This window comes from Odocoileus virginianus, chromosome 6, assembly GCF_023699985.2.
Source record: "Odocoileus virginianus isolate 20LAN1187 ecotype Illinois chromosome 6, Ovbor_1.2, whole genome shotgun sequence".
Taxonomy (NCBI): Eukaryota; Metazoa; Chordata; class Mammalia; order Artiodactyla; family Cervidae; genus Odocoileus; species Odocoileus virginianus.
Window position 1 is genome coordinate 28938813 of NC_069679.1, and position 16393 is coordinate 28955205.

A 16393-nucleotide genomic window follows, 5' to 3' on the forward strand; every position below is an offset into this window, starting at 1 on the left:
GTAATATAAAATGATATCAGAATGGTAGCATTTAAAAAGTGTTTCATTGTGTTTGTTATATCCACACTGATTAATGTTTCTGATATTTTGATGTAAGCAAAGAAAGTTTGCCTATGAGTTGAGATGGTTCTTAGTCAGGACCCTTTGAGCAGAACCAATGAAATTTTGGGCCATTTTCTTTGTTACATATTTCCTTCATCTGTGAATTTGCAGAAACCCAAATTAACATGTGTCAGAACAATATCTATTCTCAAGAGATAATATATGCAAAAAGTGAACAAATAGTAAGGGCAATCTTTATTTTATAAAGAATATACCTTTATACTTATCATAAAAAATCAGGGCATGCTAGCTGAGAGGAGAGAAAAACTCTTTATACCCCCAAATTAGAAAAAAAATTATAATCAGATATCATCATTGTCAATCATTTTGTCTGTCAAAAGGAAGGAAGCCTTTCACCTCTAAGTGGAAAAATAGTGATTGGATTCTCTCTGTAGATGAGCATCTTTTGTCTTCCTTTACTGTGATTGGGATAGGGTCAAATTGAATATCTTCTGGAAGTTGAAGAAAAATTTAATAAAAACATTTTTATAGCTAAGATTCCATATAGGCAATATGTAATTATTGCTTCTTATTAGAGAATAAAGAAGGTTTGCAGGAAAATGTTTTCTGATTTATATCTATAGCTATTTTCTATCTATTTTATCTATTTTATCTATTTTCTGTTTATTTTTGTTTTCTATTTATACCTGTTTTTTAGAGTTCATGCATTCCTTCATTTCAGAAGTATTTAGTGATATCCCGTTATGCTCCAAGTACTCCTCCAGCCTCTAAAAACACATCAAAGAATAAAACAGGAATTCTTTCCCTCCAGAGTTCATATTCTACTAAATATTTCATTCCTTGAGTTGCCAAAAGTATTAATTCATTGATTAGTAAATGATTAAATACATGAATTTCCTCTGATGTTTTATTTAAAACTTCTAAAACAATGACTTTGTGTAAATGCTTGTTATAATACTGTTGCATCCCTCTCTAAATCTGAGTTAAAACCTGTTATTATAGCAGAACCACTAAAACTTTGAGTTACATATACAGAGATTGTATATTCTTAGAGACACAAGAGTTTAATGTGTGCATGCTAAGTCCCATCAGTTGTGTCCAACTTTTTGTGAGCCCATGGACTATAGCCAGCCAGTCTCCTCAGCTCCTCTGTCCATTAGATTTTCCAGGCAAGAATACTGGAGTTGGGTTGCCATGCTCTCCTCCAGGGGAACTTCCCAACCCAGGGATCAAACTAATGTCTCTTATGCCTCCTGCATTAGCAGGCAGATTCTTTACCACTGGTGCCACCTGGGAAGTCCCCAATAGTCAAATACTAAGAAGTAATTCAGATGCAGGTTTGTGTCTATACCATTTGCATATCTATATATCTATCTACATTTATATCTAGGTAGGTAGATACTAGATATAAGTAAAAGTATAGATGTAGAGATAGAGAGCAATTATCTTGCAAGAAAAGGTAATAAAACTACTGATGATTTATTTATTCAGTGGACCTTGATCTGTCCTCCAATATATAACAAGGCATTAGTCAAAGCATTGTGACAGTTTAGGTAGATAAGACTCCTCTGACCTTAAGAAATATAGTCTAGTAGGTGAGATCAGGCTTATATACTAAGGGTGGGGTCAAGGTATAATACAATAAATGATGTATAAACTCTAGAGTTGAGATGAGCCCAGGGGACGGAGGGATTATTGATTATAGTTTAAGGGACTGAGAAAGGCTTAATAATTGAACAGGCTATTTGCTGAGCTTAAAATATCCAAATGCTTCAGTCTAACGCTATTTTATTAGATCTTTACCAGAAGGATCTAAAGTCCTTGAAAGAACTTAGCTCTAATTAAATATATCCAAATCCAGTTTCAGAGTCTTTCACTGGGCCTTGATGTTGAAAGTGAATATTCAATTGAAGGTAACTTTCAGCTCGCCTTCTGAAGTCAGCACAAAAAGAAACGAGTTTTTCTCTAATGCTTCGTGACTTCTCCGCCTGCCTCTGAGACGTTTACAAGGCTTCAGAGAATCAGCAGTCCCACGGGTTTTGTTTTGTTTTGTCTTTTTAATGAACCTGAGTAATCTTGGATAGAAAAGAATTGGGTGATTTTTAAAAGGATGTGGAGAAAGACAAGCACACATGTACACCTGAAAAAATAATTTTTCATGTAGTTTTCCCCAGAGTATTTTAAAGGGAGAGTGGAGAAGAGAGCTTACCTTCATCCTCTGCCAAGTACAGTGCTGATAAGCCTGGCTCAGTGATCCACTCACATGCACAGGGCCATCAAATTAGTTGTCCCTGGTTGCAGTTTTCTAGGTGTCAATGAAAATAACATAAAACTACTGTCATTACTACTCTCCACCATTTTCTTTTTTTTTTTCTGGATGAGATGTCAAGGCTTATCTTGCCTGATGTTTTCATATGATTAGGTTGAGGTTATATTTTTTTGATAAGAATATCACAGAAGGGATGTGTTCTTCTCAGTACATCATATAATTGGGTACAAAACGTTAGATGTCATAACTGGTGATGTTAACATTTAAAACATTTTTTTTTTTTTTTAGAATTGTGGTTAAAGTCACATCACATAAAATGTATTATTTTAACTGTAAAGGTCAATGGCACTAAGTACTTTCATATTGCTGTGCAACTCTCACCATAGCCTATCTCCTGAATTTTTACCTTTCTAAACTGAAACTCTGTCCCCATTAAACACTAACTCCCCATTCCCGCTCTGCACCCTTCCAACCCTTGGCATCTACCAATGTACCTTCTGATTCTATGAATTGAACTATTCTAGGTATCTCTTATAAGAGGAATCAAAGAGTATTTGTCTGGACCTAAAGCATATTACACTTCATGGGAAATAGATGGGGAAACAGTGGAAACAGTGACAGACTTTATTTTTTGGGCTCCAAAATCACTGCAGATGGTGATTGCAGCAATGAAATTAAAAGACGCTTACTCCTTGGAAGGAAAGTTATGACCAAACTAGATAGCGTATTAAAAAGCAGAGACATTACATTGCCAACAAAGGTCCATCTAGTCAAGGCTATGGTTTTTCCAGTGGTCATGTATGGATGTGAGATTTGGACTATGAAGAAAGCTGAGCACGGAAGAATTGATGCTTTTGAGTTGTGGTGTTGGAGAAGACTCTTGAGAGTCCCTTGGACTGCAAGGAGATCCAACCAGTCCATCCTAAAGGAGATCAGTCCTGGGTGTTCATTGGAAGGACTGACGCTGAAGCTGAAACTCTAATACTTTGTCCACCTCATGCGAAGAGTTGACTCATTGGAAAAGACCCTGATGCTGGGAGAGATTGGGGGCAGGAGGAGAAGGGGACGGCGGAGGATAAGATGGCTGGATGGCATCACCGACTCAATGGACATGAATTTGAGTAAGCTCTGGGAGTTGGTGACGGACAGGGAGGCCTGGTGTGCTGGGATTCATGGGGTCGCAAAGAGTCAGACATGACTGAACGACTGAGCTGAACTGAATGCATATTGTAATGAATTTTTAAGGTTAACTTAATATATGTCCTATAAACAGATCATACCTTCTTTTTTCTTTCCCCTGTGCTATACAGTAGGTTCTCATGAGTTATCTATTTTATACATAGTACTATATATATATGTCAATCCCAATTTTCCAATTTATGCCACCCTCTTCCCCCCTTTTGGTGTTCATATGTTTATTCTCTATTTGTGTGTACCTATTTGTGCTTTGCAAATAGGTTCATCTGTACTGCATTTCTAAATTCCACGTATATATGTGAATATATGCTGCTTGTTTTTCTCTTTCTGATTAGGTGATGATAACTTTGACTGCTTATTTGATGTGGTATGTGTCAGGTTAAGGGCTTTGTTGGTGGCTCAGACGGTAAAGTGTCTGCCTGCAATGCTGGAGACCCGGGTTCGATCCCTGGGTTGGGAAGATACCCTGGAGAAGGAAATGGCACCCCACTCCAGTACGCTTGCCTGGAAAATCCCATGGACAGAGGAGCCTTGTGGGCTACAGTCCATGGAGTCGCCAAGAGTCGGACATGACTGAGCGACTTCACTACTACAGCTACTTATGTCAGGTTAAAACACCCTAATGTTACTGTTTCTACATTATGTATTATATTAATAACTATCTGGGGAGAGATACTTTGACACTATACCAATATCCCAGATCTTATTTCTACCCAAAGGCTGCATGGTAATTTTATCATGTAATCTTGCAATCAATAATCATTGTTGGGGAATCCTAGTAGAAATTTTTAAAGTTTTCTTCATTTTTTAGACATTTATTAATTGGATTTATTTTTATAAGGAAGAGCTGTCCCTTCTCTCACATCTGTTTACTTATCTAATTATATATTCTAGTTGCATGCATGAGTATTTATATTACTCTATGGGTTATAATATAATACTATCATTATTCATCTTTTTGCTCAGATTTGTCCAGGTTGGTCATTGGCGCTTTTTCATATTGTTTTCTGTCCCCATCTCTTTCTGAACATTTTTTTCCTTTTGAAACCATAAGATCCTCCAGACTAATTTTGTACTTTTCCTTCACTAGACCTGGAATCAATAATTCTCTAGGAATCTCAAATTCTTTTTATTGGAAAGAGCTATATAAACACTAAGATCTGAATGCTTGGTGTGCTCATTGCTGCCGGGGTATCATTGATTCTAGAACTTTTCACATACTAAACTTCTATTAAGTACATGCACATAAAAAAAAATTTAGCTTCATTTCTGTATCTAAATATTTGTATATGTATATTAATAACCATGAGTTCATAATAGTCCACTTATAGTTCAACTCCACAGTCTTACTCTAAACTTTTCTTTAATACTTTATTTCTTTCTCCAACATCAAGAAACTAGGCTCTCGTTATCAGCAATTAACTTACTTTTTTCAGTGCTATTATATACAAAAATTTACTTCAGAACTTGTAATTCATGCATTTGAGAAACAAATATACTAAATATATTACACTACTTGTCTACTGTTCTTTTTATCTTTAGCCTCATATTATTCAAAGTGCTATTTTCCAGAGTTTACCACTAGCTCCACCTTGGGACTTCCCAGGTTGAGTTAGTGGTAAAGAACCTGCCTGCCAATGAAGGAGACATAAGAGATGTGGATTCGATCCCTGGGCTGGCAAGATTCCTTGGAGGAGGGCATGTCAATCCATTCCAGTATTCTTGCCTGGAGAAACCCCACAGACAGTGTAGCCTGGCAGGCTATAGTCCATATAGTTGTAAAGGGTCGGACATGGCTGAAGTGATTTAGCACATTTTCCAGAGTTAAGTATAATTAGTTCTTTTTCTTTCCCACTCTCTACATTGTGGTTTGTTATTATTTGTAGTAAATGTAGGTTCTTATATCTTGGTTTGTATTTGGATTTGTATTTATGTCACACTTTTTAAAAATTTATTTAAAATTTACAAGTAGTAAAATTCACTCTTTTTGGCATAAGCTTGAAAAATGCATAGAGTAATATATCCACCAACATAGTCTTGGCACAAAACAGTCACATTGAAGTCTTCCGACACACTCCCTTGTAGTTAACCACTTTGTTTTTCCCCAATCTATGGCAAGTACTGACCTGTTTTATATCTCACTTATTTGGCTTTTTCCAGGAATGTCATAGAAATAGAAACATACAATATGCTGACCACTGGTTCTCAATGAAGGAAAATTTTGTTTGCAAGGAATATTTAACAATGTCTGGAGGTGTTTTTGTTGACTGTAGTGGAAGTGGTATTACTGGCCTCTAGTGCATGGAGGTCAGTGGCTATTCAGGTCCTCAGTTGTCTCCGACTCTTTGAAACCCATGGGCTGCAGCTGGCCAGACTTCCCTGTCCTTCACCATCTCCTGAAGTTTGCTCAAACTCATGTCCATTGAGTCAATGATGCCATCCACTCATCTCATCCTCTGTTGCCCCCTTTTCTCCTACCCTAAATATTTCCCCAAATCAGAGTCTTTTCCAATAAGTTGGAGCTTCACATCAGATGGCCAAAGTACTAGAGCTTCAGCTCCAGCATCAGTCCTTCCAATGAATATTCAGGACTGACTTCCTTTAGGATAGACTGGTTTGATCTCCTTACAGTCCAGGGGACTCTCAAGAGTCTTCTCCAACACCACAGTTCAAAAGCATCACTTCTTTGGCACTCAGCCTTCATCATGGTCCAACTCTCACATCTGTACATGACAACTGGAAAAACCATAGCTTTGAAAATACGTACCTTTCTCAGAAAAGTAATGTCACTGCTTTTTAATATGCTGTCTGGGTTTGTCAATGCTTTTGTTCCAAGGAGCAAGCGTCTTTTAATTTCATGGCTACAGTCATCATCCAGAGTGATTTTGGAGCCCAAGAAAATGCAATCTGACACTGTTTCCACTTTTTGCCATGAAGTGATGGGACTGGATGCCATGATCTTAGTTTTTTGAATTCTGAGTTTTAAGCCAGTTTTCACTTTCCGCTTTCACCTTCATCAAGAGGCTCTTTAGTTCCTCTTTGCTTTCTGCCATTAGGGTGGTGTCATCTACATATCTGAGGCTGTTGATATTTCTCCTGGCCATCTTGATTCCAACTTGAGCTTCATTCAGCCCAGCATTTCCCATGATGCACTCTGCAAAAAATGTTAAATAAGCAGGGTGACAATATACAGTCTTAATGTACTCTTTTTCCAATTTCAAACCAGTCCATTGTTCCACATAAGATTCTAACTGTTGCTTCCTAACCTGTATACAGGTTTCTCAGGACACATGTAAGGTGGTCTGGTATTCCCATCTCTTTAAGAATTTTCCATAGTTTCTTTGATCCACACAGTCAAAGGCTTTAACATAGTCAGTGAAGCAGAAGTAAATTGTTTTTCTGGAATTCCCTTGCTTTCTCTATGATCCAAAGGATGTTGGCAATTTGATCTCTGGTTCCTCTGTCTTTTCTAAAGACAGCTTTCTTTTCAAGCTTGTATATCTGAAAGTTCTCAGTTCACATATTGTTGAAGCCTAGTTTGAAGGATTTTGAGCATTACCTTGCTAACATGGGAAATGAGAGCAATTGTGTGATAGTTTGAACATGGTTTGGCATTGCCCTTCTTTGGGATTGGAATGAAAACTGACCTTTTCCAGTCCGGTAGCCACTGCTGAGTTCCCAGATTTACTGGCATGTTGATTGCAGCACTTTAAGAGCATCAGGATTGCTCGTAAATACTCTACAGTACACAATTACTCAGCCCAAAAAGTCAATAATGCACAAACTGAGAAACTTTGATGTGGATTTTTTTGGATCTGTCTTCTTTCACTTTACAAAGTATGTTTAAGATTCATTCATGTTGTATAAATCAATAGTTTGTTCCTTTGGTTTTCTTTTTTTCTTCTTTTGGTTTTCTGATTGGTATTACATTGTGAGTAGTATCTCACATAGGTTACTTAACCATTCAGTGGGAAGGGCATCCTTGTTGTCACCAGTTTTTGGCAGTTATAGATAAAGCTGTTAGAAACATTTGCATGCATGTTTTATGTGGACATGTTTCACTTCTCTTTGTTAGAGTAGAATTGTTATTGCTTCAGTCTGTGCTTTTCGTTATCATAACTCTTTAGTAGGTTAAAATATTTTAATTTTTATAGAGTCCACTTATTATGGATCGTGCTTTTGTTATATCTAAATATTCTTAATCTAAACAAAGCTTATACATATTTTCCCTGAATTTTTATCTATAATTTTTTAGTTTTATTTTTTAAATTTATCTGTGCTTCATTTTAAGTTAACTTTATAAGATTTGAGGTATGAGTTGAAATTTACTTGTGTGCATATATACATCCCATTTTTCAAGTTCCAGTTGTTGAAAAGATTATCCTTTCTTTACTGAAATGTCTTTCTCCAAAAATCTGTTAGTATCCATTTTATAGTGGTTAAAAAATCAATTGATTACATTTGCATGAGTCAATTTCTAGGTTTTCTATTCTGTTTCATTGATCTATGCTATAGTGAATAACTTGCTGTCTTAATCTAGTTTTTTACTAAGTCTTGATATCTGAAAGTATGCGTCATCTAACTTTTAAATTCTTTTTAAAAGTTATTTTTATTATTCTAATTTGTCTTTCCACATAAATTTTAGAATCAGCTTGTTGATATATATTTAAAAGGAAAATTCTCATAGGAATTTTGATATTACATTTAATTTCTAGTTTAACTTGTAGAGATTTGAGTTCTTAAATAATAGTGAAGATTCCAACCTATGAATACAGAATAATTTTTGCTTTATTTTGGTCTACTTTGATTTATTTCAATAAATACATAATTTTAAGCATATAGAAACCTGCATGTGTTTTTTTTTCTTTATTTCCATGTTACTTTTTCCATACAACTCATCCTCTCCTCCCCTCTCCCCATGTCCATAAGTCTATTCTCTATGTCTGTTTCTCCATTGCTGCCCTATAAATAACTTCTTCAGCACCATTCTTCTAGATTCCGTATATATGCATTAGAATATGATATTTGTCTTTCTTTTTCTGACTCACTTCACTCTGTATAATAGGTTCTAGTTTCATCCACCTCATCAAGATTGACTCAAATGCTTCTGAATTCTTTTTCAGGTAGTTTGCCTATTTCCTCTTCATTTATTTGAACTTCTGTGTTTCTACTTTATTCCTTCATTTGTATAGTATTTCTCTGCCTTTTCTTTTTTCTTTTTTTGACTTGAGGTCTTTTTTTTGTTTGAGGTCTCCTTTTCCCAGGCTTGAAGGTTGAATTCTTTCTTCCTTTTGGTTTCTGCCCTCCTAAGATTGGTCCAGTGGTTTGTGTAAGCTTCATATGTATATATGGTGAGATATGTGCTGAGTTTTTGTTTGTTTGTTATTTCTTTGATGGGCAGGGCTGGGTGAGGTGGTAACTCTGAATGCTGCTGATTGGGTTTGTATTTTTGTTTTGCTTATTGTTTAGATGAGGCATCCTGTACAGGGTGCTACTAGTGGTTGGATGATGCCAGGTCTTGTATTCAAGTGGTTTCCTTTGTGTGAGTCCTTACTATTTGATACTCCCTAGGGTTAGTTCTCTGATAGTCTAGGGTCTTGGAGTCAGTGCTCCCATTCCAAAGACTCAGGGCTTGATCTCTGATCAGGAATGATGATTCCATAAGTGATTTGTTATGGCATTAAGTGAGATTAAAGCAAATACCCAAAATGAGCAACCAAAGATGAACCCCAGATAATGGCAGTTACAAAATCAAGCAAATAATAATTAAAATAATGGAATATATACATATATATATATATATATATATATATATATACACATATACACCCATAAGCAAAATAAAAAAGGCCCAACAAAAATAAAGTACAATAGTTTGACCTGGTGAATAGAGGAAACCAAAAATTATATCTACCAGTTAAGAACAAGACTAACTAAAGCACAAACTAGAAAACAAAACTAATGAAAGGTGCCAAGTGGGGAATAAAGCAATGAAAACAAAACAAATATTTTGAGAAGAAAGAAAAGAAAGGAAGAATAGATATGAAAATTTAAATAGAGGTAGTTGAAGAAGATAAATATACATTAAAGATTAACTGCAAGGGGAAAAGAACAATAGGAAAAGGAAACAAAGGAATACATGTAGAAAATATGCTAATAGGTGTAGATATTAAAAATTAAAAAAAGAGAACGGGGGAAAAAAAAGGAAGAGAAGAAAAAATAAAAGGAAAACTCCATAGCACTGCAAAACCCACTGGAGAAGCAGAGGTTTATAACAATAAAGTGTGATTGAAAACAAAATATAAAAAAACTCCAAAGATTAATTAGATTTCATAATGCCAATAAAATCAACAGCTGCAATGAAGGTGGGGGGGAGAAAAGGAAAAAAAATTCCAAAAGAAACTATAAGAACAAGTCAAAACATAAGAATGAAAAATGTTTTTCTTGAGTCATTGCTGTCAGGGTCCTTTCCCTCGCTGGGAGTCACAGTCCACCTCACCTCCCTAGGATGCCCTCCAGCACTGCACTGGCCTCTGGACCTGCTGTGGGGGCAGCTCAGATTCTGATCTGGTCCTACTACATGTGTGTTCTTGCCCCCAGGGTACAGCTATCAGAACCAGTGCATTTTATTTTGTGGGAGCTCTGAATGTCCTTTTATATATTTCATAGACACATAATCTATCTAGTTGATTGTATGGATTTAATCTACAGCTATTTCTGCTTTATTGACTATGCCAAATCCTTTGACTGTGTGGATCACAACAAACTGCAGACAATTCTGAAAGAGATGGAAATACCAGACCATCTGACCTGCTTCTTGAGAAATCTGTATGCATGTCAGGAAGCAACAGTTAGAACTGGACATGGAACAACAGACTGGTTTCAAATAGGAAAAGGAGTACATCAAGGCTGTATATTGTCACCTACTCATTTAACTTACGTGCAGAGTACATCATGAGAAACACTAGCCTGGATGAAACACAAGCTGGAATCAAGATTGCTGGGAGGAATATCAATAACTTCAGATATGCAGATGACACCACCCTTATGGCAGAAAGTGAAGAACTAAAGAGCCTCTTGTTGAAAGTGAAAGAGGAGAGTGAAAAAAGTTGGCTTAAAGCTCAACATTCAGAAAACTAAGATCATGGCATCCAGTCCCATCACTTCATGGCAAATAGATGGGGAAACAGTGGAAACAGTGGCTGGCTTTATTTTTGGGGGGGCTCCGAAATCAGTGCAGATGGTGTCTGTGGCCATGAAATTAAAAGACACTTACTCCTTGGGAGGAAAGTTATGACCAACCTAGACAGCATATTAAAAAGCATAAACATTACTTTGCCAACAAAGGTCCATCTAGTCAAGGCTATGGTTTTTCCAGTGGTCATGTATGGATGTGAGAGTTGGACTATAAAGGAATCTGAGAGTTGAAGAATTGATGCTTTTGAATTGTGGTGTTGGATAAGACTCTTGAGAGTCCCTTGAACTGCAAAGAGATCCAACCAGTCCATCCTAAAGGTGATCAGTCCTGAGTGTTCATTGGAAGGACTGATGTTGAAGCTGAAAGTCCAATAATTTGGCCAACTGATGCCAAGAACTGATGCATTTGAAAGGACCCTGATGTTGGGAAAGATTGAAGGCAGAAGGAGAAGGGGACGACAGAGGATGGGATGGTTGGATTGCATCACTAACTCAATAAACATGAGTTTGAATGGAGTCCAGGAGTTGCTGATGGACAGGGCGTGTTGCAGTCCATGGGGTCACAAAGAATTGGACACGACTGAGCAACTGAACTGAACTGAACTGAATCTACAGCTTGTAGCTGGTGGGAAGGTTTTGGATCTTCTTTGTTGGCCACACTGCCCCTGGGTTTCAATTGCAGTTTTATATCCACCTCTGCATGTGGATCATCCAGTTGGCTTTGCTCCTGAGTTTGCCCTGAAGGACTTGTGTTTGCTCCTATTATGGCCAGGTGTGAAGGTGATGCAGCTTCTTTGGTCACAGGGGTTCTGTCAGCACCACATATTCAGGGGTGTTGGCGGCTAGGGCAGCAGGAAATATAGTGCTCTAGAAGGGTATGACAATCTGAATTTGCCAATACACTCCAGTATTCTTGTCTGGGGAAACCCCCTGACAGAGAAGCCTAGCAGGCCACCATCCACAGGGTCTCAAATAGTGGCACATGACAGAAGCAACCCCACATGCATAGACGCAAGACTTTTTTTTTTTTTTTACCTGTGGCAGCTCTGTCCCAGTGAGGGCTGAACGTGGAGGTGGCACAGCTGCTTGGATTGCGGGGACCCTGGCAATGCCAAGAGTTCAGGGACACAGACGGCTACAGGTGCAGGAGTTATGGCCCTATCAGAGTCTTTTTTCAAGCCTCTGGTAGCTGGTGACCCGAAGGCCTCTTTGGCTAGTCATGCTCCGTCGCCCCACCCAATCAGGCACCTAGAAAACTCCCTTGCCTGGGTTACTTCTCTGTTGTTCCACACATCAGGCGCATAGAAGAGCCCCCCTGGTTGGGGTCCTACTCTGTAGATCTGCGCATCAGGCACATAAGAGGCACCCTGGGTGAATTCCTACTCTTTAATTCACTGTGTCAGGTGCTTGATGGGCCAGTCTCTCTATTGCTCAGCTGCCAATGCTGGCATGTGGGAAGAAAGAAGCTATGGTGATGGCTCGGTATCACCTTGCTTCCATGGTTGCCTGGCTTTCCTCCACAGGCATTTCCAGCCACAGTCTCCTCCCTCACATCCCCTAGGTGTGTCTCTCCACAGTCAACAGCAGCCCTCACACTGGGATTGCTCCACAACCCCTAAACTCCACCTCCCAGCCACTGCGCCTTCAAGCAGACCTGCATCCCTCTCCAGACTTCATATGGCTGCAGCGAGGACTGTCTGATTCTCATGCCATTTAGGCTGACACAGATCAGCTGTTTCACTCTCAGCCTTGAATGTTTCTCCTCTGACTCAGACAATTGCCCCGATGTAGGGATCTAACCCCTGCTTCAGTTCCCCCACCCACCAAGGACAGGTCCAGTCTTAGTAACATTCCTGTTTTTTCCCTGGCTTCTTCATCCTACCATGTTTTTGCATGGTTCTATATATTCTTTTCCCCTGGTCAGGTACTGCTGTCTGCTCCCAGCTGATGTTCTGCATGCACTTCTGTGTCTGAAGGTGTATTCCTGATGTATCCATGGAGAGAGATGTACTCCACGTCCCACCTACCCCTCCTACCTTCTCCCCCTCATGCCATAAATTTTTGCTTCATTTTCATTCAGCAAAAAAAAAAAAAAAAAAAAATTTGTATCTTTTGAGACCTATTTCTTGATCCCATGTTATTTGATAGTGTACTATTTAATTGTCAAAGTTTAATTTCCAAACATCTGTGGATTTTCCAAATATTTTTCTGTTAGTGATTTCTAATTGTCTGTTATGATCCAGTAATGCCTTTTTAAGTGTTTTCTAGTTCTATAAATCTGCTAATGTCTATTTTATGGTCCAGAGGGACCAAATAGAATATAATCTACCTTGGTGAATATCCCTTGTGTATCTGAAAAAAAAAAAAAAGTGTACTCTGATATTGGGTGGACCGATCTATAAATATAAAATAGGTCAAGTCAGTGGGTTGTGTTCTTAGGTGTTCTGCAGTCTAACTAAATAACTACCTACTCATTCTATCAATTTGTAATGAAAGATCATTGCAATCTTCAACTATAAGTGTGAATTTTATTTCTTCTTCTTCTCTATCAGCATCTATTGTATCTATTTTGAAGCTCTATTGATAGTTGCACGTATGTTTGGATTTTTGTCTTCTTGGAGAATTGCCCAGTTTATCATTATGTAAGTCCCCTTTAATCAGTAATGAGATTCTTTGTTCAGACATCTATTCTAATGGATGTTAATCTGCATTAAACTCTCCAGTATCCTGTTCATCTTGGAGATGTGTACCCCTGCCACCACAGCTGCTATTTCCCTTCTCTCTTCTGTACTAGCTTGTGAGTTTCCACAGAACTCTCTCTAGTCTCTTCTAGGAGCACTTGCTGAGGGTTATTTAAAAAGAGCTTGAAAGAAAATGTGAGCTCCTCTTATATCTGCACTTACCATGCTCACTGCCAGTGTGCATACTACCAGTTTATTTTCTTGCTAAGTTCTTCTTATTGTTATCTGATAACTGTTTCAGCTGGGCAAGGGCTCGTATTCTGTTTCTCCCTGTAGACAAGGAACTGCTTCTTCTCAGATGTTATGTCAGCTCATTGCCCTGTGAACTTCTTTCTCATGATTTCAGGAAAGTGTATGGATTTTTTGGTGCATTTTTCTTATAAAGGTTAAAAAGAAAACATTATTTTCAGTATTTACAGTGGAGTTTAAACTGAAAACTGGAAATCGCTTTAGGTTTTAAAATTTTGGTGACTGTATTATTTAATTTCTAGAACATTTATTTTCCTTAATTGTTAGATATTTTAAGAATCATATAGCATTTTAAATATCATTCTTTTATTATGGTGATTCTAATAATCTTTTTCTTTTTTTTAATAATCTTTTTCTTATATCTGTTGGCTTTTTCCTTCATGGTAAGTTTGTCATCCTGTGTGATCTGTGATTTTGAATATGAACTCATCTCTGGCAAGGGGCCTTTTTCTTTATGCCCAGCTCTGTATGGTACATTGTGGATGATCTAGAGAGACTTTTTTCTTGTTTGTTTGTTTGTTTTGTTGTTGTTGTTTGCTCTGAGCAAACTCTGTGGAGAGAATAAATTTAGAAGCTAGCCTGGGATTTTTATCATCCATAAGTGAGTTTTGCTACTTATATTCACAGCCTTTGCCGCTTCCATAGGACTCCTTAGTTTTCCTCAGCCAGTTAGCAATTTTTCTAGGCTAGTTTTTATTGAGGAAAATCTTTTGAGGCTACCAGTTTTATAGAGGGGTCAGGCATCCTCTTCCCCAAAGTTCTTAGACTATGATTTCTCAGCACTCAAGCTCTGGTCTTAGTTTCAACAGGATGATCTGATATGCTTGTGTTGTCCAGCATGAGCTTAAACTTTCTGTGCTGGCTTGTTGGAAATTGTACGCACCCAGTTTATGTATCTCCCCAAATTCAATTGACTATGGTGTTCTGCTCAACTGTAATGATGGCCTTCTAGGAAATTTATCTCACAAGAGGTTGCTAGCGATATTTATGGCAGTGTCAAAATGACTAGGTTTTACCTATGGTTAATTAGAAAATTCATGGATGCTGCACTTGATCATTATGGGCAAAATTGTTCATTATAAGCATTGTGATGAAGGGTGCCTGCTTTATTCCTTGTACAGGGTAATAATTTTTTATATTGTGTCCAGCATTTGTAAGTGTTTATATCAGGTAAGGCAGGCCTTTCCATAGCAGCTTAGTCGACCATATAAATTGAAACTCTAGAAACCCACAGATCATCTCTGTGACAATCAATTCAGCATTTGCCAGGAATCGGTGTCAAAATCACTGATCTAAATACTTTTCAAAATAGGCGTTTTGAAAATAGGAAGAAAGATTGCAGGAGAATTAGGGCTCTGAAGTCAAGTTGTCTGGGCTTGAATCCCATCTCTATAGCTCAAAAGTTATGTGAATTTGAGTAAGTCATTTTGTGCTAGTGTTATTTATCTACTGAGAAGATTAAGTAAAAAATATGTGTAAAATATCAATTAATATTGGTCGTCATTTTATTCCTTGCCAATCTCATGCTCTCTATTTATACATATCATGTATATCTGATATATATATATATACATATATATATACCATACATATATATATATACCAATGTGTGTAGTTGACCCTGGAGCAAAGCCAATTTTAGTAGTGCTGACCCTCTGCACAGTTGAAATCTGCATATAACTTTACTGTCAGCCCTACTTACCCATGGCTCTGCATCTGTGAATGCAAAAACTGCAGATTGTGTAGTACTGTAGTATAAACATGGGCTTCCTTGGTGGCTCAGATGGTAAAGAATCTGCCTGCAATGCAGGAGACCTGAGTTCAATCCTCAGGTCAGGAAGATTCCCGGGAGAAGGGAATAACTACCCACTCTAATATTATCTAGAGAATTCCATGGTCAGAGGAGCCTGGTGGGCTACAGTCAATGGGAAAACAACGAGTTGGCCATGACTGAGTGACTAACAACATAACATGACACAAACTGATTGAAAAAACTCCTTGAACGAGTGGACCTCCGCTGTTCAAGGGTCAACTGTATATATTCATACTTATGTGTGCACCTAGTTGCTCAGTCTTGTCTGACTCTTTGCAACCCCGTGGATTATAACCCACCAGGCTCCTCTGTCTGTGGTGACTCTCCAGGCGAGAATACTGAAGTGGGCTGCCACTTCCTACTCCAGGGAATCTTCCCGACCCAGGGACAGACCACGTCTTCTGCATTGGCAGATCGGCTCTTTACCACTGAACCACCGGGGAAACCCCGTCTATATCCATATATGTCTGGCTCAGACGGTAAGGTGTCTGCCTGCAATGCTGGAGACCCGGGTTCGATCCCTGGGTCGGGAAGATCCCCTGGAGAAGGAAATGGCACCCCACTCCAGTACTCTTGCCTGGAAAATCCCATAAACAGAGGAGCCTGGTAGGCTACAGTCCATGGGGTCGCAAAGAGTCGGATACAACTGAGCAACTTCACTAATATATCAGTATCAGTTCCACGGCCTCACTTAAACAAATACCCTTAATACCCTCCACATAAGATGTTTAGGCTAATTTATAATAGCAGGGAAGTTCCTTATCACCTTATCATCAATCTTCACCTTTAATTTTTTTCTCAACAATGTTTGTCTACCTTTCTAGGTTGACCATCATTTTTTTTTTTAATTGAAAAACTGGTACA